At 40.3% G+C, this 25162-nt stretch overlaps 1 protein-coding gene and 1 long non-coding RNA gene across 3 annotated transcripts in view; one reads left to right on the forward strand and one right to left on the reverse strand.

Moving 5' to 3' along the window:
- LOC114437753 (uncharacterized) overlaps positions 1–24832 on the reverse strand; it is a 40068-nt gene extending 15236 nt beyond the window's left edge. For both annotated transcript variants that reach the window (XR_003670934.1, XR_003670933.1), the window contains exon 1: positions 24746–24832. This is a non-coding gene — a long non-coding RNA (uncharacterized LOC114437753). The remainder of the gene's footprint in view (positions 1–24745) is intronic.
- uts2r (urotensin 2 receptor) overlaps positions 1–24860 on the forward strand; it is a 34855-nt gene extending 9995 nt beyond the window's left edge. Inside the window, exon 4 of the mRNA XM_028408626.1 lies at positions 24790–24860. The gene's annotated coding sequence lies outside the window, so the exon portion shown is untranslated. The remainder of the gene's footprint in view (positions 1–24789) is intronic.
- Positions 24861–25162: the final 302 nt, after the last annotated feature.

Genomic DNA, 25162 nt, shown 5'->3' on the forward strand with positions numbered 1-25162 from the left:
TATCTTGTCCCATGAATTCCATAAAGATCAAACAATCTATGATCATCATGTGCTTATAGAGCAGAGTAACTTTTAATTACTTTAGCTGCCTGTGCCAAAGCATGTTACAGAAGTATTGACGGATGACTCATTAGCTTGGTTATCGTCTTTTTTCTCAGAGATTCCGCCTCAGCTGCCAACTGAAAGAGCAGTCGGACTGTTGTGGCTTGGCAGAATCACGCAGAGGTCACCTCCGTAAAGGTCATCCAGAAATGCAAACACTAATTCTTTCACTTTCACTCATGACACTGAAAGGACTATTGATCTGCCAGCCATATATCTGAAAGCTGATTACATTGACTTAGCTCATTTTGGGAATTGGAAATGGGAATTGCTGTTCTTCTCTCATCAGCGATAGGAAGCTTTTGCCTGTAATAGCCAGAGGCTGTGTTGTCTGGGAGAGTCCCTACTGTGATCAATAAGCAGCCTTGTCTTGCGCTTCACTGCTGTTCAACAAGATTATACAGATACCAGAATTGATCGGCTACCCCCTTATCTTAGCGAGGTTTGAGTTAATGTTCAAAGCATCATTTAGAAAGGTCTTAGGCTGATGAATCATGGATGTATTGCATATGCTTCTCAGCTCACGCCCCTTTATGATCATTGAATAAGAAACACCCATAGTTCAGCATTTTTTCCCAGTTTCCAGATGAACTGGGAGAGGATGACAGTTTGTGCAGAGTTCAGCAAAGTAAGCATTTAAGAAGTGATGATATGAAACTCCAGCGAGTGACAGCGAGTGGCAGCTTCTTCTTTTTTCAGCACTCCAAGCGCTTCAGCTTGCAAATATTTATGCATTTTTGAAAAGAGCTGCAATACTTGTCATATAAATCAGTGGTCCCCAACCACCGGGCCGGGGACCGGTACCGGTCCGTGGGTCATTTGGTACCGGGCCGCACAGAAAGACTGAGCAAAACATATATTATTCATTATCTGAGTCTGAAAGCTGTTTCATTTATAAATCGATCAGATCCATCCGCCTGTGCCTTTAAGCACCTGCCCAGACGCTTGTCTCGGTCACGGCGCCCCAAAATTAAGCCCACAAGCAGCAAAAATGAATAAAAAACAAACGTCTTTGGAGAGCTTCTTCGGAAAGGGGAAAAGGCCTAACGAGGAGACAGAAGAAGAGGAGCCTACCCCTTCAAAGAAAAAGAAACCCGCATTTAAAAGACTATATCAGGAGTCCTATTTAAAATACGGATTTATTGCAACAGGTGATTCTCACACACCAAGTCCGCTCTGAGTGATGTGGCGACAGACTCGCAAATGAGGCAACGAAGCCTTCAAAACTGCGAGACCGAGCACCCTGCATTAAAAGACAAGCCATGGAAGAAAACATGAACAAGAACGACTGAAGCAATTAATGACGGCCAAAACAAAATTACGGAGTGGACTGGACATAAGAAACACACTTCGGGTGTCATGTCTCCCATTATCCCTAGATGGGACCGCCTCATTGCTGAGAAAGCTCAAAGGCTCCCACTAATTAAGCATAAGAGTAAGTTGTCTCTTTATGCACTTTTTTTTCTGTGCCGGTCCGTGAAAGTATTGTTTTACATGATACCGGTCCGTGGTGCAAAAAAGGTTGGGGACCGCTGATATAAATGACAAGCGAGATGTCAAAGTTTTGGAACTCCTAAATGACTTTCTCTTTCATCCTTACACTTCTTATAATGATCATGCAGTATAATTCTGTCTGAATGAATTATATATTTCCATTCATTGCCTAGTTCCAGTCCCAGTACTTACTTGTCCCTTCTACTACCAAACTGTACTTGTCTTTGTTACAGTTTTTGGGGTTGTAAAGGCCAGAATTTTAACAATTTTAATTTTCAGTTTTTATTTTTTTTTTCAATTAAAAAAAAACCCCAAAAGAAATAAGCCAGAAAAAAAATGTATTATGAACTGACCAGCAAACACATTTTTGTTCATTAATGGTTTTTCTCCCACAAGAACAGCCAGCTTAGACAGCACAGCACAGGGAGATATGTTATACCTCTGGACATGGAGACTATGAGCCACAGTAACCTTTTCTTTAGCACTTTAAGCCCTGGTTCTCACCCAGCATGCAATATGCCTATAGGCTCTTAAACACTCCAGGAGGTGTTTTGTGGCCACTGCTGAAAGGATTTTTTTCAGCTTCTGAAGGCAAAAGTGACAGAAAAGACTGATAAGAGTGAGGAGAGTGAAGATGAAGAGGGTCAGGACGGGATGGGACCTTTCATTTTAATTATGTTCCTGTGTCACAAAAAAATAAGAAGGAATGGACAAGATGGGGAGAAAAAAAAATGTCTGTGTCAGGGAAGAATAGATGTGTATGTTTATAGTCCTCAGGTCCACGGCTGCACCCGTGCTTGTAAATACTTATCCTCTGACCTTGGACAAAAGTGTCTGGCATCTGCACACAATTTGGCATCCTGAACCGAAGGGGCAATAAAACACTTGCAACACCAGGACATTAAAATCAGCCATGCACTCATTCCTTTTAATACACATCTACTGTATTGAACGTGTCCCTGAGTCCTCGTCTAATAATGGAAATGTTTGTGTGTTTTCATGAGAGGGACAGGAGGATACGGCTTGCTTAAAAGGATACTGCAGAGAGACGTGAAATACAGCATTTCAACAGGATATTGCTTTTTTTTCTGCTTTCTTTCATCTCGAAACTGTTGAAGATTTGCGCGGTGTCAATCAATATGAAATATTATTGCGCCTCATAACAGCAGTAAATGAAACTGCAGAGACATCAGTTTTCTACATTCAGGCTGGTGTCTTGGGACAGATGGTGACCTTGTAAAATGAGCGATATACCTTTTAAAACAACTGAAATCGATTGATTGGGCAGCAGCGCTGTCCTCTGGCAGTAAATATTTATACCATCCTCTCCTCACTCAACCGGGGAGGATTGAAGAGAGCCTGATGCAGAAAATTCTGTAGAACACACAGCAATACTGTTTGCTGGCTACTGTTTATTCTTTGTAAAATATTTGTTTGCTTCCTACTTTATAACTGAAGCCCACTTGAAGAAATAATTCAATATTGTTGTAATTTTCCTGGTTAGCTTAGCATAAAGGCTAAAAGCAAGTTGCAGCACCATAAAAAAGAATAGAATAGTTTTGAACCTCAGTGTAGCCCATAACTTCTACGTCTACACTTCTACACAGCCCCCTAAAGGCCATGTGAGGAATTGATGTTTTTGACACTTCTGCATTGCATTTCTCAACACTAGTGGTTGCTGCTTGATTTACAAGGCACCACTATACTGTTGCTCAATTACCACAAAAATGCAAACACGGCTACTAGCATTAGCTTGAAATCTTAGCCAGTTAAATTGACATGTGCAACAGCATGTCGGAATTTACGCAGTCAATACAGTACTAGTTATTTTGACGATCTTGATTTGTGACTTGTATATTCCTTCTGCCTGTGCTAACCCTGCTGTAACAATGAAAAAATGGATTGTCTATATTGTCCTTGAAAGTAAAGTTTACTACAGAAGTGTCCAGTAGGAACAATTTCCACTTCTGGCAGCTCATCTGGGAGGAATCGCAAGGCTGGTCCAAGACGATCATGTCAGAGCGGATGCATTATTTATCACAGAAGAAGTATTCATCCGAATCTACTGTATTCAGCAGTAACAGCTTCCCTAAGGCCAAACAGGGTTAAGACCTGATACCTTCATCCCTCAGCAGACTTTTACTGGCTGTAGGATAACACTTGATCATGTATCTGAGACCAGGAAGGTTCTAAATGAGGAAGATGCATTATTTAATGTGCTCCCCGATTAGGACTCCGCTGGGTTCTTTTGTTTCAAATGTCTTTTTATGTTTCTCCCACTCAATACCTCCCTTTCTCTCTGCTGCTCTTTTTGCACATCCGCATCTCCCCATCCAAACACTCAATCAGCCACTGAACAACAGGTAGTGAACAGGGATGCTGGGATATTTCAACCTGGTAGCCATGGGAACAAAGAGGTCTTCTTCCATTAGCTAAACCCTAAAAAGTACACTTGTTTGTGTGATGCTGGTTGCTGAGGGGATCCGCAAACTGCCAGGGCTAATCTGGTGCCATATATCACAGTCAGGTAGCAGCCATAAAAAGCTGATACAATCAATGTATGTCTGGGTGCGTTCTCACAGGACAGAATGTAAGCAGAATCTAACACTACAGATTTCTCTCTCACGCCCACCCACAGTCTGTGGACACAAAAAAATAGGACTATAGGATATAAACTTTTAGTGGAACAGCACGTATTGTCTAAACAGTTTAAAGGTGCCTACACACACATGCATGAGGACAAACACTGCTCCTATTTTATTTTTTTTTTTATTTTATTTTAGATACTGTATTAATCCCAGAGGGAAATTCGTTACGGCTGCTGCACAAGCAGTGTCATACAATGACTAGCAAGGCGCGCCACAGGCTAGGGTGAAGTGTCTTGCCCAAGAACACACAACAGTGACTAGGGAGGAGTCACCTGCTATCCCACTGCGCCACTGTTGTCCCCATATTTTTGTATGCATGCAGAGGATTGTAGATGATTTGGCTTTGCTGGCGATACACACATGAATCCTTGATAATTCCCTGAAAGAAGGATTCAGTCGGATGCCAAGTTACATTTAACATTGAAACAGTACTTCAGAAAAAGAACATTTTATCACGTAATTTATCACCTACTAATCCAACAAGGCCACAACCACATCGGCCTCGCATTTTCCTCTTACAGCTCTCGTCACTGATGGTTAGAAGGGTACGACAGTTACTCTTCTTCGATTCACTTAGCTGTACTTCACTGTAGTTACACAACTGGCAAAATTATTCTAATGCATTACAAAATGTCTTCCCCTGTTTTCATAGGAGGCTCATCTTACAATGTAGCATCCTCATCTGAGTGAAGGTATGATGCTTAGGCCCCGTTCACACTGGGGAAAAAAATGTGGCTTAAGCAGGATTTGGCCGCATCCAGATCAATCCAGATGTGTTTTTTTCCGAGTGTGAACACCTCCAATCCGGCTGAATCCAGTTTGATTTCAAGCCGGCTAGATCCACCCTCGAGAGGTGGATCTAGCAGGATTGGCTCAAATGTGGCTCAGGCGTGAACGCAAATGTGGCTAGCGAATCCGGCTAGCCACATTATTAGCCATATTACGAGGCGCCACCTAGTGGTTTGGAGAACAGCAAACACGCTGGATGAAGCCGGATTGAGTGCGGACACAACTGTGTGCTAGCCAGATTTGAAAGTAGGTCTGAACGCATCCAGCTTAAAGGCTGTCTGGGCTCAATCCTACTCTAGCTGGAATGACTTTCTCCAGAGTGAACGGGGCCTTAATCACTTGTGAGATAATCTGGAACGCGTTATTATCTTAACATAAACATGGTAAAGGCTCAGATAAGAAACTGAAACAAGGATCGCAGCCATGAATTCGCTAAACCAGACCATTACTACTATTACCAAGTCATTACTAGATAGAGATAAGGATGTAAACTCATTTCTCATATTCATGGATTGATTTCATTTGGTCTGTGCTTTCAAGTGTTTACTGGTGCATTTGAAAAAAGCAAATACCATCTGGCTTTTGAGGCAAACAATCAATGAGAAAATATGATAGCAAAGAACGGAGGACATGGAGGGAATAAATGTGTTATACTGGGTGAGAGTGTAAAGAAAAACAGCAGCAAATACCAACGATGTGTGTCATTATTACACAATGTTGTTGGCTGTAAGAGTAATCATGAAATCTTATCGCACAGGAACCTGCTGGGAACAGGATTTACTCACAGCCAAAGCATCTCAGCTCAATATCCAAAGCAGAGAACGAACAAAAAAAACAAAAAAAGGATTGAGGCAGGAAAGGAAGTAGAAAAATAACAGCTGCAAGAAACACTTTCAGCTGAATGATCAAATAATTCTGATTGGTCAGCAGCAGCATTAGTTGTTTCTGAAGCCACTGCTTTGTATAACAGTCTGTTGCTATGGAAACAATTTTTAAAGAGGAGAGTGGCACATCTGCTGAAGAAGTCCAATAAATTTCCAGTCCAGCATCTTAACAGTTTTTTCTAACTCAAGGCAAATTTTAGGATTATTTTGGACAAACTGTGAAAGTTTTTCCAGTTTTATTTCCCCAGTTTTTTTTTTTAACTCTCCTTGTTAATCAAACTGCTGTTTAATCAAAAACACTCAACATAAGTCTTTTGAGGCCGTTTCAAACAAAGTACTTTAAAATTTGATTAAACTCTCCTTGTTAATCAAACTGCTGATTTAAATCAATGTTCCTTATAACTTATACATGTTACCAGTCGCCCTCTCATGCTACCACTGCCCCTTTCTTATGGACCTCCAACCCTTCCTGCTGCTATCTAAAATAGTTGACTGTGCTATAATCCTCCAATTTAGTGATGTGTTTACACACTTAGACGGAATACAAATATAGCATCGCCCTTGCCGTGTCACCTCAAGTCAGCAAATAAAAGGATCAAGTGATCACTCAAAGTGAAATCTCCAACGTGTGGCTGCTATGTCAAAATGGAAACACTGTTTAATCTGGAATTTCAAATGAGATGCTGCTACTGTTAATAAAAGCCATCAGTCTATGTGTCCATGTGCTGTGTTCCATGTAATTGTCAGTCCCTCTTGTCAGTGGGACGAGTCAAAAACCTCCAACCTGCTTCTCTTATTAACATCATATAGGGCAGATTTTTCACAGCAACCTAGAAACCTTGCAGGTGATAGAAGTCTAACACAATGACCTTGGGTCCATGCTGACTCAAAAGCAGGATTTGCTGACAGGACATCCTGTTGTTGGTTTCAAGTCCAACCACAAAAGTGGCGCCCCTGTGGACAATGTTTGCGAGCTCCATTTACAGAGATAATCCAACCATAATTATAACACAGAGGACAACAAGAGGAATTAAATCTGATGCTGAATTTAGAACGTGTAATGAAGGTTTTTCAATATGTAGAATTAAATTGAAAACCTAAAAAAATGAAAACGTAATAAGTTTTAAATATGAAAACTACAAAATTGTCTTTTTTCATTGGTTTGATTGTGAGATCCCGGAACACCTCCATCACCGAGCAGTCAAACAATATTGTGTTGTTAAGTGTATTGTGTTTTAAGAGGAACATAATTAGTGCAGTAAGTACTAGCATTAAGTTACACTAGGAAAGCTTGAGACACACATAATCAGTCTGGTTTAGGTGAACGAAGGACGAAAGTGTGCACAGAGTCTGGCAGCACTTGAGAGGGTCAAAAAGGATGCACAGTTCTCAAAGTCCTTGGGGAGAAAAAAATAAATATTTTTTTAGAGTTTGGCCAGCTGGGAAGAGAGAGCAGTTAGCTTCCCTGCTACAGTTTGACAAACCCATGCAGGTACTGACAGATACACTCATTCAAGCTTGTTGAACGACATATTTCACAATTACTTACTGATTCAACTCCACTGTACAGCTTTCTGCCTCAACCAAGCTTATTGATTTGTTTCCTGAAAAAAGCAAACTTATCTGGAATGAGAACATTCTCAAATCACTAAAGTAATAATTAAGTTTGATACAACGCTGAACTTTTTCTCTCATCCCTGAAGTCAGTCTCACTCAGCTTAGTGAGTTTTGAGCCAGGCTAGATACAACCTTTTCTTTAACTACTTTTTGTCTTTTCTCTTGTTTTATTTCTTACTCAGTGGCAGCTTGTACTCATATTAGAGTTCTCCTCTTTTTCTTAACATTTTCAGCATGAACAATCGTTCATTTCTTTATGCCTCTCTGATTCACACATAATGTTATACATGCAGCATAAGAATGAGCATATGCTTTTAAGTCCTTCCAGAGGAAATTGGATGAAGCAGAACATTTTCCATCTTTTTTACAGTTTAATATATACAATCATGTACATATATGGTAAATACATGCAAAGTTAGACGGTGACCTGTCTTGGCAGGATTCTCGGTAATGTGCCGCTGTTCGGCTTTTTTCATTTTGTGAGCAGAGACTGCATCCAGCAGTCTGTGAACTCCGTCCATGCCAGGATCAATGAAGGTTTTAAGTCTTTGCTGCACCTATTCATCCTGCCTACATTTTTAAATTCATTGCTTATTTATACATGACTGCAGTGAGTGTGTAAGCAGTTTGAATAAATTATCAGATGTGCCCGATTAGCAGTTGTTGAGCGTGCGGTAAGGTTTTACGGAAACTTTCTCTAATCCAGTTAAGAGTGTCAGAGGTTTATGTAGAGAATATGAGGACATTATTTAATTTGTGCTGACAGACATTTTGTACTTGTGGCTAATTATTGGCGCTCGGCAGGTATTCATGGCCTGTCACTGAGATCATTACTTTTTCATGTCATCTCCTAGCTGCTGAAGCTGCCAGAGTATGAATGAACAAACACTTAGTCAGTGTCCATGGAGAGTTTTGGCATATGGAGGAACTGGTGATTGAACCATAGACTCTGTTGACAAGCTGCCTGACCATCACTTATTATCTTATTATAACAAGGATTGTGGGGACCACCACAAGTTTGTGCAAAAGTTTGCAATCAAGGCGGAATGACTCACCAGCTGAAACCACCAGAAAAGCTCTCCTATCAAGATTGCCTGCGCGGGCCAGTGCAGCAGTGGAAGGTGGTGATAACAGGCACCTTATATGGTGGTTATGATGGGAAAATAAGGGATTCGTGGACTTTTGGGAGGGCAGAAGATCGAACCAGGAAAAAGTTGAGGAGTGAGTTTTTTCTCCTGTGGCAGTTCTGACATGTTGTTTGTGATTCAGGTGCTTTTGACATTAGGGGGCACCAGGAAGGCTACAGTGATCGATGGGGCCCTGGCCAATCAGGATGAAGACAAATGAGCTGACCACATCCCTTCGTATGGACCTTTTAACCTCATAAAACACACTCACATACTAGCCAGCAAAACAAAGAAGTAACAGATGGAAAAAGAAACAGAATTGGAGGACAACTAACAGAGACATTTGAAGTGATGATGTACAGAAAATAATCTGGAATAGAGTTTAAAATCTGTAACCAGAGACATAAATGTGTCTGGAAGCCAAAACAGAGCACCCACAGGGTTAGATCCTGATGATTAATACCGCAGAATATTTTAATGTTTAGCATCCGTCAGAGCCTGAGATTAAATGTCTCTCCTTGATGGTTCTCACAGACTAATTGTGCTCTGAGACTCTTTTGCTCTGAGAAGGCCATGGTAGCAATTAGTTTGTCATGTCTACAAGTATTAATAGAGAGCTTTCCAGGGACTAAGTATACACATACAAATCAGATCTCCCAAAAGCACTCATGCTAATCTTAAATCCCAAAGCGATTTGTTCATTTTAATAACAAAAACAAGGAAGAAGTATTTATATTAATGTCCTGAAGGACAGGAAAACATTCACCTCAACAAGCCAGCGTGCTAAAATTGTTTTCACAAATGTAAGTATGAACTGTACCTCCACGCAAAGATAAATTTGTTTTTGCAAAGTCTAGATTCATATTTTAAATGCATTCACTCTTTGGAAATAAAAAGAGAATAGAGCTGCAGTTTACTGCAATCATGTGGAGTCCAGCCACACAAATGTTCCCAGGAGGCTGCATGTTTTCCACTTACTTATTCAGTTTAACCACTAAATTGTTTTACCCCATACAAATCTATGGGGAAAGTGAATGAAGGAGACCAGACCCAGTAAGTCCAAACCAACATAGATTAGTACTACAAATACAGTAATGCTCCCAGTCATTGCCCTCATTGTTACCAAGAAACTAGAACTATAAATATTTTATTAATTTATTACCTTTACATTACCTTTAAGTTTAGCTTTGGTTTTGGTATGAGGATGCACATAACTTCTTTTATTCCTGTTTCTATTGGCAAGCTTAATTTACTCAGCTAATGTGCACTTTTATGAGTATTTATTAGATTATTTGAATTTCACATTAGTATTTTTTGTTACAAAATTGTAGGCTAATTGGGGAATCTAAATTGGCCGTAGATGTGAGAATGCCTGGTTGTTGGCAACCAGTCCAAGGTACACTGCACCTCTTGCTCATTAACACCTCAGATAGATTCAGCCCTCTGTGACTGCGTACTATAGCACACAGTGGGCACAGAAAATGGATGGATGGTTTGTATACCAGTTATTGTCTAGCTTATAATTAATTGATCTGCAACCAGTGTATCACATGACTTGGCTTGACACTTTATTTGACACTGTATATAATTGTACTATTTTAATGACTCATTCAATGTGGCAATATGACACATAGCTGTTATTCTCTCTATTATAGTTTCCTGTAGGGCTGAACGATCTATCGTTTTAGACCGAAAACTTGCGATCTCAGACAACGCGATTTTGAGATCGTCAAAGCCACGGTTTTTTGCACTGCTCCTAACTTAATCAGGTTTTGTTTTGTCAAATACTACAGCTGAAAATGAAAAGAAAACAGAGGAAAACGAACTCCACCTTTATGTTCGGTACTGTTTTTGCCGGCAGCAGCGGCGCGTCTTCTAAGCCTGTGTCTGTGTGTGTGCGCGCGACGTGTGTCGCAGTGGAAGGGTCGCATGTATACGAATGTATTATAATGCTACGAGCACGAACATTACCAGCTCGTTATATTCAGGTTCGCTGCTGTTGTGCCGTCAGCAGCTCTTCTACAAAAATTTTATATCACGATTCTTTAATGATAAAATCACGATCACGATTTGTTTTTACATTGACAATAATCTGCATGTTTCTGTGTAAATGACTTCAGGTAGCCTACTCTGTCACTTCTCAAAAACAGTATCAGTAGATCTAAAAGTAAACTCTGATAACGTGCACTCAGTATTAGTTTTCAATAAACATGAAATGTTTATTGAAAACTAATAAACTCTTCATGTTTATTGAAAACTAATAAACTCTAATGTTTGTAGAAGAGCTGCTGACGGCACAACAGCAGCGAACCTGAATATAACAAGCTGGTTATGTTCAGAGAGGTGGGCGCGTACGTGCTCGTAGCATTATAATACATTCGTATACACGCGGCCCTTCCACTGCGACACACGTCGCGCGCACACACACAGACACAGGCTTAGAAGATGCGCCGCTGCTGCCAGCAAAAACAGTACCGAACATAAAGGTGGAGTTCATTTTAGGGACCAGTTCCTCCGTTTTCTTGCTTGTTTTCAGCCGTAGCATTTGACAAAACAAAACCTGATTCAGTTAGGAGCAGTGCAAAAAAACGTGTCTTTGACGATCTCAAAATCGCGTTGTCTGAGATCGCAATTTTCGGTCTAAAACAATAGATCGTTCAGCCCTACTACTGTGCATACTCTACTTCCAAGATGGCATCTATTTCCAACATGGCAGTGCTCGAAAGTGGATTTTTTGGCCTCAAGTCGTCTAACTTTGTATACTGTCTGTGATAGACCTCACATCACAGGACAGACAGTCTAAATGTAAGGTTAGATCAGAGGGGGATAGAAGCCTCTCTTTGAACTATAACGTCTTGTTTATAACTGAAATAAACAGAAGATAAACAGACCACTGTGAAATGGAGAAAAGAGTTAAGAATCCTAAAAGCTAATGATCGTTAATATGCTCTGCAGTGATGGTAAAAGTTAAGCCTTTGTTGTAAAACTTATCTACTTTGGGGCACTTTTGCTTTCATGTGCGTTAATGGACAGTGCGTAGCAGAAGGCGAGAGAGAAGAGGGATGACATTCAGCACACACTGAGGTGTAATTGAGAGGACATTTCAAGTATATCCTGCTGAGTCAGCAGGACCCTTTAAATCTTCCAAGGACATGAACTTTAAAGTCTTGCTGAAATGTGATTACAGCAATAATTCCCTGACACTGTGGATTACAATGAATCGGACTCATCTGCATACATGCTCTCTGAAATGTGTTGACGCGCAGCATGTTGCATCTCAATTAGGAACTCGCAGATGCCACATTACACTACAGAATTTTAGTTGTGAAACCAGGCAAGTGATGAAACCTGATAAACATCCTGCGCATCTTCATCTAAATAGATTACCCATCTGAATTAAGTTGTGAATTGAGGCAGTTAGGCATGATGAGAGCATATGTGAGAGGTGGACCTTGTCGAAAGATGAGGACGCAGCAGGGGGAAGGAGGCAGAGGAAGAGGAGGAGGAGGAGGATGGCAGACAGATGCTCAGCTTATTACAGTCGGATCACACAGGCGAAGGTTGGGAGGACGTCAGTTTGCTTAATGGGGATTTTTTCCAGATCCCTGCGGAGATCCCTTTAACACGTAGCCAAAACATGTGAACAAACAGGAACGTGATGCAGATGCTGGCAACACAAGCAAGTACACACAACGCAAAATTAGTATTAAGGTCTTAATCAGTGTAATTTATTCAGCATTTTCATTCCTTCTCTAATTATAATAATTAAATTATAGGTTATCTGTATAATCTTTTTGTAGTTATTTTACAAACTTGCACAGTCTGCAGCAAGAGTTGTGAAGGCTGAACCTGCTGGCAGACTGTGACAGCTACCTGATATTTTGGTATTTTAATCCTTCCTTGCCTGAAGTGCAGTCAACTGTTCCCTTACGAGTGTCACAGGCATTGTCTTGCTGCTGTTATTAATGAGGGTCATCTGCAGTGCCTTTGCAGTGATCTGTGGGTTGAGCTTCCCTTTCCTATGTCAGCATGTGTTATAAGAGGTAGAAGTGAAAAAGATATTTGTTGTGTACGAATTTTCATGTTTCCAATTTTATTAATGATTTTAAATTGTGCAACATGATCTGTGTTTTAAAGGACCTGATATGTTTATGTCCGGAGAAATATCCAAATCCATAATTTAATCTATATTTAATGACAAATAAATGCAAAAAAAAATTTACATAAAAAAAAATTACATATAGATATAATTATTTGAGAGCTTTGTAACACATTCCAGCACTATAAATACAGTGTAACTGTGTAATGTATATGGTGATAATCCCACATAATGCTGTAGAATAAGGCTCAGTGTGTACTTATAAGTAGCTGTCTGCTTTATGACAAGGTCAGAACTCACAGCTGTGACCTCAGAACTGCATCTGCTGCCCTGTGACTTGAATCAAAACACAAATTATATGTATATATGACTTAATGAAGTGACTTAAATGAGTGCTCAAAATTGCATGGACCATTATTTTTTTCCCCATTACAAGTACTTATATTGTCAATTAGAAAGACACTAATGTATTCACAATCATTAAAAGTGCATAAACTAACAAAATAGATAAAATTAAATTAAAATAAAAAAAAGGAAAGTGCGCTGCTGTTTTTGTGCTTTGTGGGATTTGAATATATGACTAGAATTTTATTATGGAGGCCTATTATTGTGTGCCATTTCAGACGAGAGCAAGGTCGTCGTTTGGAAGACCTTAATTAGGGAAACACCTTTGGATGCACACCACGACGTGCCACACATACCTCCACTTGCCAACATAATTAAGTGGAAATGCCATGTAGAAAAATGTCATTAATTCATATTCACGGAGCTTACAGATGCAGCAGTTTTATTATGTAAACCACCTTCCTTCACAATGGAAGATGCATAGATGTTCTTGTACTACTGCAAATAAATATTAAGCTAATGACCTGCTAAGAAGAAGAGGAAACATGGACAGACTTTCTTCAACATATATAATCATGATGCAGACACGCAGCATTAATGAAAGGACCTTGATGATAACATGTTTTCAAAGTAAAAGCCCCAGGGCTGTTGTGAAAAGCGCCTTGACATTATACAATAATTACAGCCTGTTGTAGCCCGATGAAAGGAGTGGTAAACAAGTGGATGCAATTACTTGTGAGGTTTTACAGCTACATGTGTAACTGGAATTAATTGCAGGCTTTGTTAAAGTGAGGGGGTGGGTGCTTGGGATGAGCCTGTGATTACCTGAGTTGATGGTGAAGCTAAACCCTCAGGAATGATGAACATTAATGTCAGTGTTTCCCTGCCATTTTATTAGAGGGGGGCGCCCTCCAAGGAGAGTCAGGTCAATAATATTTCATTTTATTTTCTATATAGCGCCAGATCATAACAGAAGTCATTTATGGTTACCTTCCCTATGGAACAGATCTATACCTTGTTTTTAATATAAATAGCCTTATGTTATTTATTGATTTGCATGGCAGCATGTCGGTTCTGTCTCTACAGGACACTCTGATCCCCTCCTGGTTAAATAGAGGTTAAATAAAATAAAAAAATAAAAACATGGTGGTTGCTCGTTTACAATTCACCTGAGCTAAACCTGAACCTGAGCCAAAAAATCTCTCAAGGATTAAAGGGAATTTAAGTGCATTACTGTCACTGTGACAAATCTCTGTTGGTTCTGCACTACAAGTGACATTTCAAATTACACATACCCGTTTAATCTATTGTAAAATTAAATATTGATTAGTGCAGGTTTTAGCAGGTAGCTGTGGGATTATAACACCTTTTTTTCTATAAAAAATAAAAATAAAACTCCTACAGCTAAACACGTGATTTAATAAATAAGGATGCCAGCACCGTGTTCAGAATCTATCCCACATTCTCTACTGTAGGACAATGAAGATATTCATTTTAGACCTGAGCAGTCTGGTGGAAAATCTAGCTGAAAATCAAAGAACATAAATAATTAAAGACTGAAAAAGGCCTCAAAAAGGGCAGTCAGAGCAGCACCAAAATAAACTTTAGGATAATTTCACCTGGCTGACCTAAACAGGAGGATATTAAGTGGTATATTTTTGGCATATTTTTGTCCCACATGCATTCTGATATTCTCAGTCATTGATTTTGAAAAGCATGAGTAACAACCAATACAACATGAATCCAATCAGACTGGAATATTCCACAGGGCGTCCTGCTTCTTGAGGCAATTTTCCCCTATCTATAAAGTACATAGCGGATGTGGCTCAGGTGGTAGAGCAGTCGTCCACTATCCATGATTGTTAGCCCATGGGTGTGTCCTTGTGAAAGACATTTAACCCTATGTTGCTTGTGAATGTGTGTGGGCGGAAAAGTAAATGTGAAGTAGAAAGTATAGCACTCCGAGTACCTTTGAGTAGGTACAATGTAAATGCAGACTATGATGACCATTTGAATAGCTAATTATGTAATTCAATGTGCCAACATGAGTCTAACTGTCAGAAAGTCTATAGTGCTTAAGCATCTCCTCACAGCTTTTCAGTCAAACTGGCTGTAATGATGATGATGATGTGATTACAGACTATATAAAAAACAGTATGAAGCAGTAAAATACACGTACGACTGTGACTCCTTTCCCGTAGGAATAAGGATGCAAACTGAATGTGAACAAAATGTAATTTCCCGAAAACACAAGAATATTAAAGTGATATTGTGTAGTTGTAAATGTGTTTTAGATCCATCCTCCACAGCCTGAGGAGGTCTGCAGCATCTGCACTAGCATTGTTTGTTCTTTAAGTAAGTAAATTACACACAACCTCATTATGGTATAAACAAGGCAAGTTTTTTGTTTTTTAGCTTGCAGCTAACTAAGATGGAGCTCTTGTAGTTCTCCAAACAGATGTTTAAGTGTGGAAACCAAAATTCTTAACCAAGAAAAAAAACCTAATCCCACCAAATTAAGAGGATTAAAAAACAGTTTGGCCCTGAGCTGTTAAAAGTACAACATAGAAAGGTACATGTGCATTAGAGGCAGCCTCATGTGTACAATGAAAACCACGCACACAGCTACGCTCACAGAGCAATCCAAATTGTGTATCATCAAGAGTACATAGGTTATATAGAGTAGAAAGCATATTGGGAGCACTTCATTGAAACAGGAAGTCACTCAGTGATGGTTCCTCAAGGACTCCTATTTTCAAAAAGCCCCGCATGGACACAGATTGATAAATTCTCTAAATAACAGAATAGAATATTAATTGAAAAATATGTAAATGTATCCAACAGGTTTGTACAGAAACCTTAAATTTGAATGGGATGTTCTCATTCTCTTTTTCTCTCTGTTTATCACATGCAACCAGCTTGCTAATGTCGCTTTCAAGGAACACTGCTGCAGAAAGGAACCTTAATCAGTGTCCGTGAGTCTGCCACCCCCGAGGATCAGGAAATCAGTCCAAGAGGATCAAACAATTAGGAGAAAAAAAGAGAATCCTGGCCGATTTTTTTCATTCAAGTGGATTATTTGTTATCAGAAGAACAAAAAAAGAAAAGAAGATCAAGACGTCTGAGCTGCATCCAGCCCTCCTTGCTTTTGGTTGTTAAGTGAAATGTGACACGTATAAAGATATCTGTGCTATATTCTTCCACCTTGACATGAATAGCCAAGGGGAAAGTCATGAAGTGAGCGCACGCACCGGGAATAGTGGATGGGAGAGAGAGAGGGGGGGGGGCTAAAGAGATCTAATAAACCCAACGTCTGATCTTCTAGGAGTGGAATCAGAGAGACGAAGAACAGTTGTTCAACAGGTGTGGAGAAAAAAAAAGGACAAGAACAGCTAATGGAGAAGAGAGAGCTAATAAAGCCTTCCTGTGTTTTCGTCACCACAGGCTGCTGCCCTTTGATCAAGACTATCTTTTTCTTTTTAGGTGCAGTGTGTATGACACACACACACACACAGATGTACACTAGATAGCACTGTATTACATTCCAATTTTTAAACATCATGGCGAGGGGGAAGACAGCTACGAGGAGAGGTCATTTTAGGCCTACACTGTCCAAAATAAAAAAGTTATTTTTCAATCTATTAAATGTGTAAATGAGGCGATTTAACATGAATGAAGAAGAAAAGGGAGTGTACTGTGTAAGTGCAGGGTTTCCTGCAGCACTTTATAGTTAGGGCGGCTGCCTTGACAACAAATGCCCCCTTGACTACGTCCCCCCCACAAAAAAAGAATACATTTCTGCTAGGGATCCCGATCAGGTTTTTTTTGAGTATCTGCCGATACTGAGTCCTGATCCGATACTTTCAGGATTCTCTATAAAGGCAAGCAACTCGCTTGTTGCAACAAAACCTCGAAGTCTCGAACCAGGACCTCTCGTGCCAAAGGCAACTGTCATACCCCTACACTACAGGACACAGAGCGACCCTGCATAGAAGGCATTAACTTTGAGAGCCCTAATAAATATATATCCGAGTCCTGATCGGGAGGTAATGTCCGATTCCGATCGAGTCTGAAATCACGTAATCGGGCCCGATTTCCGATCACCTGATCGGATCGGGACATCCCTAATTTCTGCCACATCTACGCACGTATAGACAGAAAAATAAGGCCGCAACACGTTGGTTAAATATGTTACTGAGCCATCCATCACCTGACATGCTAACATCAGGAAGACGCCATTATCCAGCAACTGGACAGCACACAACAACCTGTCGTCGCCATGGGAATGAGCTAAGCTAATTATTCATCTAAACTAAACTTTAGAATCGTTCATACACACAAACTCAATCACACTCATGCATGCTCACCCCATCCCAGGTACGTGCACACACACACTCACTGCCCAGTTTCTTAAAGGAGACATGCCACTCCTATAGCATATGTTTCATTATTAAGATCTGCAATTTTTTTAGTGTTTTATCAAGGCTACTGATGTGTTTGCGCGTAGCTTTCGCTCTGTTCAAAGAAGCCGGCCTACTTCACCATCTGCGCCGCCCCCTCCTCCTCCATTTCCTAAACAATGAGCCTACAGTAACTAAACAATGTCGCAGGAGTGAAAAATACCCCAGATGGTTAAAAGTTTGTGCATTTTAAAGTTGTTGAAACACCTCTTTAGGGTTGACTCTAATGTTTTTCTCTGCAACACACTATATGAAGTACAAACAAAGTCAGCAAAACTTTTTAATTTGTACAAGCAGACACGGTTGTTGAGATTTTCTATCTGATGAAGTGAGATTCAAGTACAGGGCGCGATCAAAGGGTTGCCCTCGCCGTGACATCGAGAGTTTTTCTTTGACATATCCCTGGAGTGAAACAGCGCTTCCACCTTACAGTGATGCAGGCATCATTACAATTTTCCTCTTTCCCTCCCTTTGTTCTCTATTGCAGAAAAAACCTCAGCCATATACAGTTGTTTTAGTCAGTGACTCAGAGTGCCAGGTGGAACACATGTACAAAGACATCACCTTTCCCTAACAACACACAGTGAACACAATGAAAAAATATAAACATAACAACATCCTGAATAAAGCAGCTATCTTAAAACACAAAGAAAACAGCTTCTCTCATGTGGTCGCATGAAATATCAACCTGATGTTACAACCATTAATCATCAGTGATGGTCTGTCTTTACTGATTAGTTGATAAAACTTTAACTATAGTCGTTGAGCAAATTATGGGGTGGACCATTATAATTAAAAACTGCATTTTAGTGGGTTCCGCAACTACCAACATGTGGTAGGACTGGCTTGCCTGGTGAGGACAGGCTGAGAAGATCCTTTATGCCTGTGAGTGGCCGTGATCTGATTCACACTGTGCTGGTGGTTATCCACACCACAGCTGCTCACAGTGAAAAACACTTGGCTGTAAAAACTCAACTATAATTTCAATTTCGTGAGTAATGCGTGAATAAACAGCCCAGGTATTTGTGAGCAAACTAATTACTACTGGCCTGCCCTGTGAGGTATGGAGTTGAGGTTGGGGAAGGTCCAGGCAGGCTTAGAGAATTGAGATTGAACTGAATACATTCTTGTAGCTTGAAAATTTGCCATTAGATATTATGGCAAGTGTGTGTAAAATATATAAAAGCGATATCAACATCCCTACCTCAAACTATATAATGTACAAAATGCAGTGGGCCCACTCACTATTCACTCATGTGTTAGACCCAAAATGGCCGCTTCATTCTATAATGAAGCGGCCAGCTAGCTCTATAAAGTCTGACGTAACTGGAAAAATACGTAACAGCAGGACTATCGGACGACAATATCTACTCCAAATACATTGACAACAAGCGCCCTTTTGCCGATCATTGATTAAACGTTCCAGAAACTTCCATGAAGACAACAACACCTGTTTCACTCGCTATTACCTCTCGAGGTTAAGCTAGCACTTAGCATAACAGGTCACGTCCGGTTTCACATGCGTAAAGCTAATACAAACGATGACCAGCAGCGGTAGTATAGGCACAGCACTTCCTGTAGCTCTTCAAAATAAAACCAAAATAAAACATTTTAATCCATAAATAAAATATGATCCATGACCATTTAAACTTAATAATAAAATATAAGGAGGCTGAGAGTTTAACACTAAATTTAAGTTGCTAAAAAAACATGTTTTACTAAAAGCTATTATTTCCGCCTCTGCCGTGTAAATGTTAATGTGACTCCACTGCGAGGTTGTTTACTTTACTACTCAGTACCATAATTGTATGATAACTGGTAGACAGAATTAAATAATAGTTGTTCAAATTAAGATAAATGTATCAACAAATGTGAGTAAAAAATAGACAATTAAATAATAGATCATGTGCACACATATATACACAATATGTACATACTCATTATTATTGGCATATGTGCACTGGTGTAATTGCTTGTGTGGATGAGGTCTGTGGTGCTGCAAGTCACAGATAAGACCCAGCCAGTGTGCTGCTGCTGCTGCTGCTGCCTTGCTAAGCCAGCCGGGATAAGCCAGGTCCATTTGTCCTGCCAATGAGAGAGAGAGAGAGCGTGCAGGAGGCAGAAAACGTAGCAGCATCACCGTCTCACGGTGCAAGAAAAAAAAAAAAACCTGGAACTCTGCTTTTTAACCAGCCGATCTCACACCCGGGAACCAAACAATTTAACACTGGAGCTGCTTGTGCTGCCAGATTTTATCCAGAAGTGGAGTCCAAATTTGAACTGGCTCCCATCCAGGTTGAAAATGTCCCAAAGTGTGTGAAATACATAACAATAACAAGTCTGATAACCACAGTATTTACACTATAAATCTATATCCACACTCTGCCATGGAGATTTATGTCAGTGCAATCAACCTTACTTCCTCCCTTGTTGCTAAACTCTTTTCAAGTATAGTAATACATTGTTTTAAACAAGCATGTGGGCGTTTACTTGGCTGAATAGTTTACGTCTGAGGAAACTCTCAGTTAGAGAGCCCTTACTTCCTCGGCCTATTGAGAACCACTCGTGGTGACGGCTGAGCCCTTGATGATGAGGCCTTGGCAAAGAGGTGGCAAGCACACCTCGTCACCCGGTGGCTGCTGCCAAGTGGGCTGTGAGGTGGTTTGGCTGCCACTGAGAGAGCAAAGGAGGTCTGCTGGAACGGGACGGCAGAGAAAATGAGAGCAGGAAGGAGGAGAGTGGAGTAATGAAGGAGAGACATTAATGGAAGTGGCAAAGAGCCAAGTGCAAAGCAATCCCAACTCAACAGGTGCCCACTGAACAGCTGGACTGGGGGGTGGGGGGGTGGGGGGGGCAGAGTCATTTAGGTTTCTATTTTCTACCCACAGCTCTGCAAACAGTGAGAAAACTATTTCTGTGAGCAGGAGGGAACAAAGAGTCAAAGCTGTGCAGCTTTCATTAGTGATGCATCCTCTGGAGGATGAGGAAACCCCGACATGTCTGTGTGAGCACACTATCATTAAACATGCCCCAAAAACCTGATGATAAAGAAAGCGAGGATTCATCTTCTGTCCCATTTTTACCCCGGTAGGATGTGCAGGAACTTGAGTGAGATACTCTGCAAAGACTAAAGGCAGTTTAAAAGTTGGTGTTCTGAGCTTTAGAGAGTAATCAATATTTCACTCCAGTGTCCCTCAGCTACTGAAGCAAACTGTCCACACACAGCCAGTGTCTTTAAAGAGAAACACTGACAATCGTTAGAATAATTTGAAAGATGGATTATCCATTTAAAAAAATAACAGGACCAATAATAGCAGGATCAATACAACCACAGTACACACATTTCAACAATGAGTAGCGCCATTGTGCTCTAGCAGGCATCACTGGGTCAGATGGTGTGGAAGTCGTAGCAGTAAATATGACAAATATTCTTGAAAAGATCAAGGATCTGTGTGCGTTTAAATTAATTCCATAGCACCAGTCTACCAAATCTACCAGAAATTCACCTATGTGTTAAATGCACAAACAATTAAAAAAATGCTCTAAAACCCTTCATTTGAATCGAGAGCACATCCTTTGAATAGCGAGCCAGGAAGTGAAATTCATTAGCTTATTAACCTTTTTAGGATTAGAATGTTTGAAAATGTCAGCACTGGCTAAAGAAAACTTTTACACAATTGTCCAAATATCAAGGTAACTTTTTTGCCTGGCTGTGAGGTCACCCATGCATCCACGCTTATGAATATTTTATCCAAGTCTACTTGTACTTCTGACTTTCTGTGATGAGAATTTTGTTTACAGCTACATGCTCAAGCTTTCTCTATCGGTCCCTACCTGTATTAGTGTGTGTGTGTGTGTGTGTGTGTGTGTGTGTGTGTGTGTGTGTGTGTTGTGAAGACATGAACGTATAATTTCTGGGATGGGTCATCATGTAAAGTCATTTTTTTTGCTGCTAATGTTTGTACAAATACTCCTATTCCAGAGCAGGGTTAGTGAATCATCCAAAGAAAATATAAGTGTGTTTATTATGTCTTGCAGAAGTACGGTTGCACAATCATCTATGATCAAACAGATTATTTTCACAGCATGAAAAATACAAAGACAGATCTTTTTGGCATGATTTAAAGCATTGATTGAGAAATAGCTGTTGAATAAGAAGCTATGTTTATATTTTCACTGCCAACAGCAACACAATGTGAGTGTGAGTGTGAGTGTGTGCATGTGTGTGTGTTGTATCTTTAATGATGGAGCTCTCACCTTCACATAACTGCACTGCTGGGTAGCAGTAAACTCAGTATGGAAAGAGTGACGCACGCTCCAAAAAATCTAACACACACACACTTTACACAGCAAAATATAGTTTGTTAGATTTAGTCTGTTAGTTTGTGTGTGTGTGTGAACTTATCTCACTTTGTCAGTCACTTGAAATGTCAGTGTGTCAAGAAGAACAATGCCGTGAACATCTGCGTGGGAGAGGCAGGCAAAGAAAAAATGAGAAGTGAGAGAAAATCAATCGAGTCCTAACAAATCTTTGGCAACTTACCTTGATGTAATTACTTCATTTAAAAGTACGACGATGTTGTACAAGGTCATTCATCACAAACACGATTAATTAAACATTTTCTGTACGAGGAAAATTTGACATCCTCAGAACTGATTTTCCACGGGTTACATATGTTGCTATTAGCTTAGCTTAGCACAAACTGAGGTAACTTTTTATCCAAGAGTTACATGTTATGATCATTCAGTTGGGTTAGCTGAGCACAGTATTCTACACAGATTAGCCTGTTGATTCACAATTTAAAAAGTTTGTCAAAAAATGTTTGTTATTTTTAATTTCTCTGGTAGTTGAAGTTGCATTTATGTCACCGGGCCTTAGCTTAGCTTAGCCTAGCTTAGCCTAGCTTAGCCTAGCTTAGCATAGCAGTGGGAGTAACTATCTTGGTGCTATGCGACTTACAAGCATTTGCAGCATTTGTAGCATTTTTTTCAAGCCTCCTTTCCTCCTTTCCAAAATGAGCTATATTAAAATTATTCAGATGAAAAGAAGTTTTAGTAAAACGATGGCAGAGGCTTCATTATGGTGATCTGCCCTTTTCTTTTTAACTCATCTTTATTTCTTAGGAAGGCACTGATTATATTCATTATACACATTCTCAGGTGCTAAAAATAGCCCTCCATTCATTAATGAATCACTTCGTCAAGATGCCGGGATCAAGAAAGGTCTCCCTCATTGTATTCAGACTTTACTTCACTCAGAGTCCGTCTGAAGGAAGAGAAAGGTCGAAAACAGTCCTAATGAAAATGCAGAAGCTATGAAATTCTGCTCCACCTGTTGTTTTCAACACCATTTATCCATTACATGTATTGGATGCACCTTAAGTCTGGTATAAATGGTGTTTACTCTGGTGGATGAATGGTGGAGGAATGAATGAATTTGCATTTGGCCCACGTCAATTTGATTTGAATAGCCACATGGGGAGCTGTAATGCTATGCAGCTGTGAATATGAGCCATATCATGTGACTACTGGCTTTTAATGGAGCCAGAGCCAATGGTAACTGGTTCCATTAAAAGCCAAGGTCCCGGCGTCATATACACTTACATAATGATCATTCAAATGGGTTTAATGGATAGGCTCTTTGTAGTGCTCTGCATGCTATTAGCTTAACTACATTCCCTATAGCTTTAAAGTAGCATAACATCTACAGTTCCTAGCTGTTGTTAATGAGTGAGTGAGTATCACAAGCATAAAGTGCTGCAGAGAGTAGTTGTTAGTCCAGATGTTTAAGTAAAGGGAGCAGGGGCAGCACGTAAAAAGCTTCCCAAGCACTAGTTGTATATTAGAGTGAAGTCTTTCCAATCATTTCACGTATGGATGATGGTCAGGGTCTGAAAGTGTCACATGCATGAAGTCAATGTAGCACATTGGTGTCAGTTTTCAACCTGGATATACAGCCTGGATTACTGCAGCAGACCTGGACACCATGAGAAAATAGCTGGTTTATCCAAAGTAACAGGACAGGCCACCCATAAAAACATTAAGACATAATTAATCAGATTTTTGCCAGATTTGTAGGGACACACATGTCTGATAATCTGATCGTCAAACTCATATATCTATCTCATATATCCTTGTGACGTGATTAAAGGTAAGGTAGGAGATTTTGAAAACTCAGTGAGAGTCAGCCAGATTTCGAAAGTAAACACACGCCCCTTTCTCTCGGAGCTCACCCCGAAGCCACGCCTCCAAATCACATGGACGCGCATTACCTGAAGACGAGCTGCGGTCTGTGACTTCGGCCATCATGCATGTACCTCTCTGGTGCGCGCAGAGCAGGAAGAAAGTGACAACCAGCCAATACTCCGTGCAGGGTCCACCCGGAGGATTGGCTGATGTTTTTAGCGTTTTATAGCTTCCACAGATGATTCATATTCTTCGTTTTAATGAGAATCTGCCGAACTAATTGGTTGCTATCGGATTGTAAAGAGAAGTTAATTTAATTAAACAAAAAGTGCATCAGAATGAAATCTCCTACCCTACCTTTAAGGAACAGACATTGTAATCTGTGGGATTTTTTGCCTAAAAGCAGTCTCACAAAGATTGTGTTGCAGATGACACAAAAACAGATGATGCAAGCAGGTCCTCTTTTTAAACCTGATCTCTGACCTTCCAAAAAAAAACACAAACAGAAGCTAATCTTCAAAAATCTCCCACATGGATTAAACTTCTGGCAGAAATACCAGCAGCAATCTTATCGGCAACTCAGATTTTGATACAAAGGCCATATGTGCAGCTCTAGAAAAACTCAATTCTGGAGAGACCTGGTTCACCCTAATGCGATTATACATAATGGATGGGGGTAAACTATGTTTTGGTATAAAAAAAAAAGAGACACCTGAGGGATAATAGCAGTGAAGGCTGCACAGACACAGTCGCTGCTAATCTGATCCTGCCAGGCAATCCTGTTAACTATGCTCTGTAAATCATGCTATAATGATTTCTTTGAGGGTGAACTCTGTGTGCGTGTTTTGGCAATACAGAAAAAGCCACCATTCTAAATGCACACAGAAACTGATAACTGCTTCTTTGCTATTTTTACCCACTTGCTGCTTCCAAACAGAACACGCAGTGCAAACAGTGGGAAGTGTGAATGTGTGTATGTGTTCATGGGATTTACAACTGCAGTATTAATAGCCACGCTGTCCTCTGTGTCCCTGATAGATATGGCCGAGCTGAGGAAGAGGGGCGGCCGAGAACCTGTGAGGCACAGGACTGGACTCTTCACTGCAACAACTGCAAAAAGGACAAAGACAAAAGTTTGTGTTGCATTACTTTTTCAATTTGTGCGTGGGCACAACAGAACTGTGTGAGTGCCAGCAGGAACTGAATGAGACGCTGCTGCTGCTGTGCATGCCTGACATCTAAATTCATCCTTCCCAGAACTTTCTGTGGCACAGACTAAGAAGGAGAGATCAGCATCTTATATAACAGTGTATGTTTACCCTCCGTCCGCTTCACCTTGCATTGTGTTGTTGGTGACTGAGATGTGTACAGTAGATATATCAGCTTTACAATGCTGTTGACACAAGTGAGG

Source organism: Parambassis ranga, chromosome 6 (assembly GCF_900634625.1).
Source record: "Parambassis ranga chromosome 6, fParRan2.1, whole genome shotgun sequence".
NCBI classification, from domain to species: domain Eukaryota; kingdom Metazoa; phylum Chordata; class Actinopteri; family Ambassidae; genus Parambassis; species Parambassis ranga.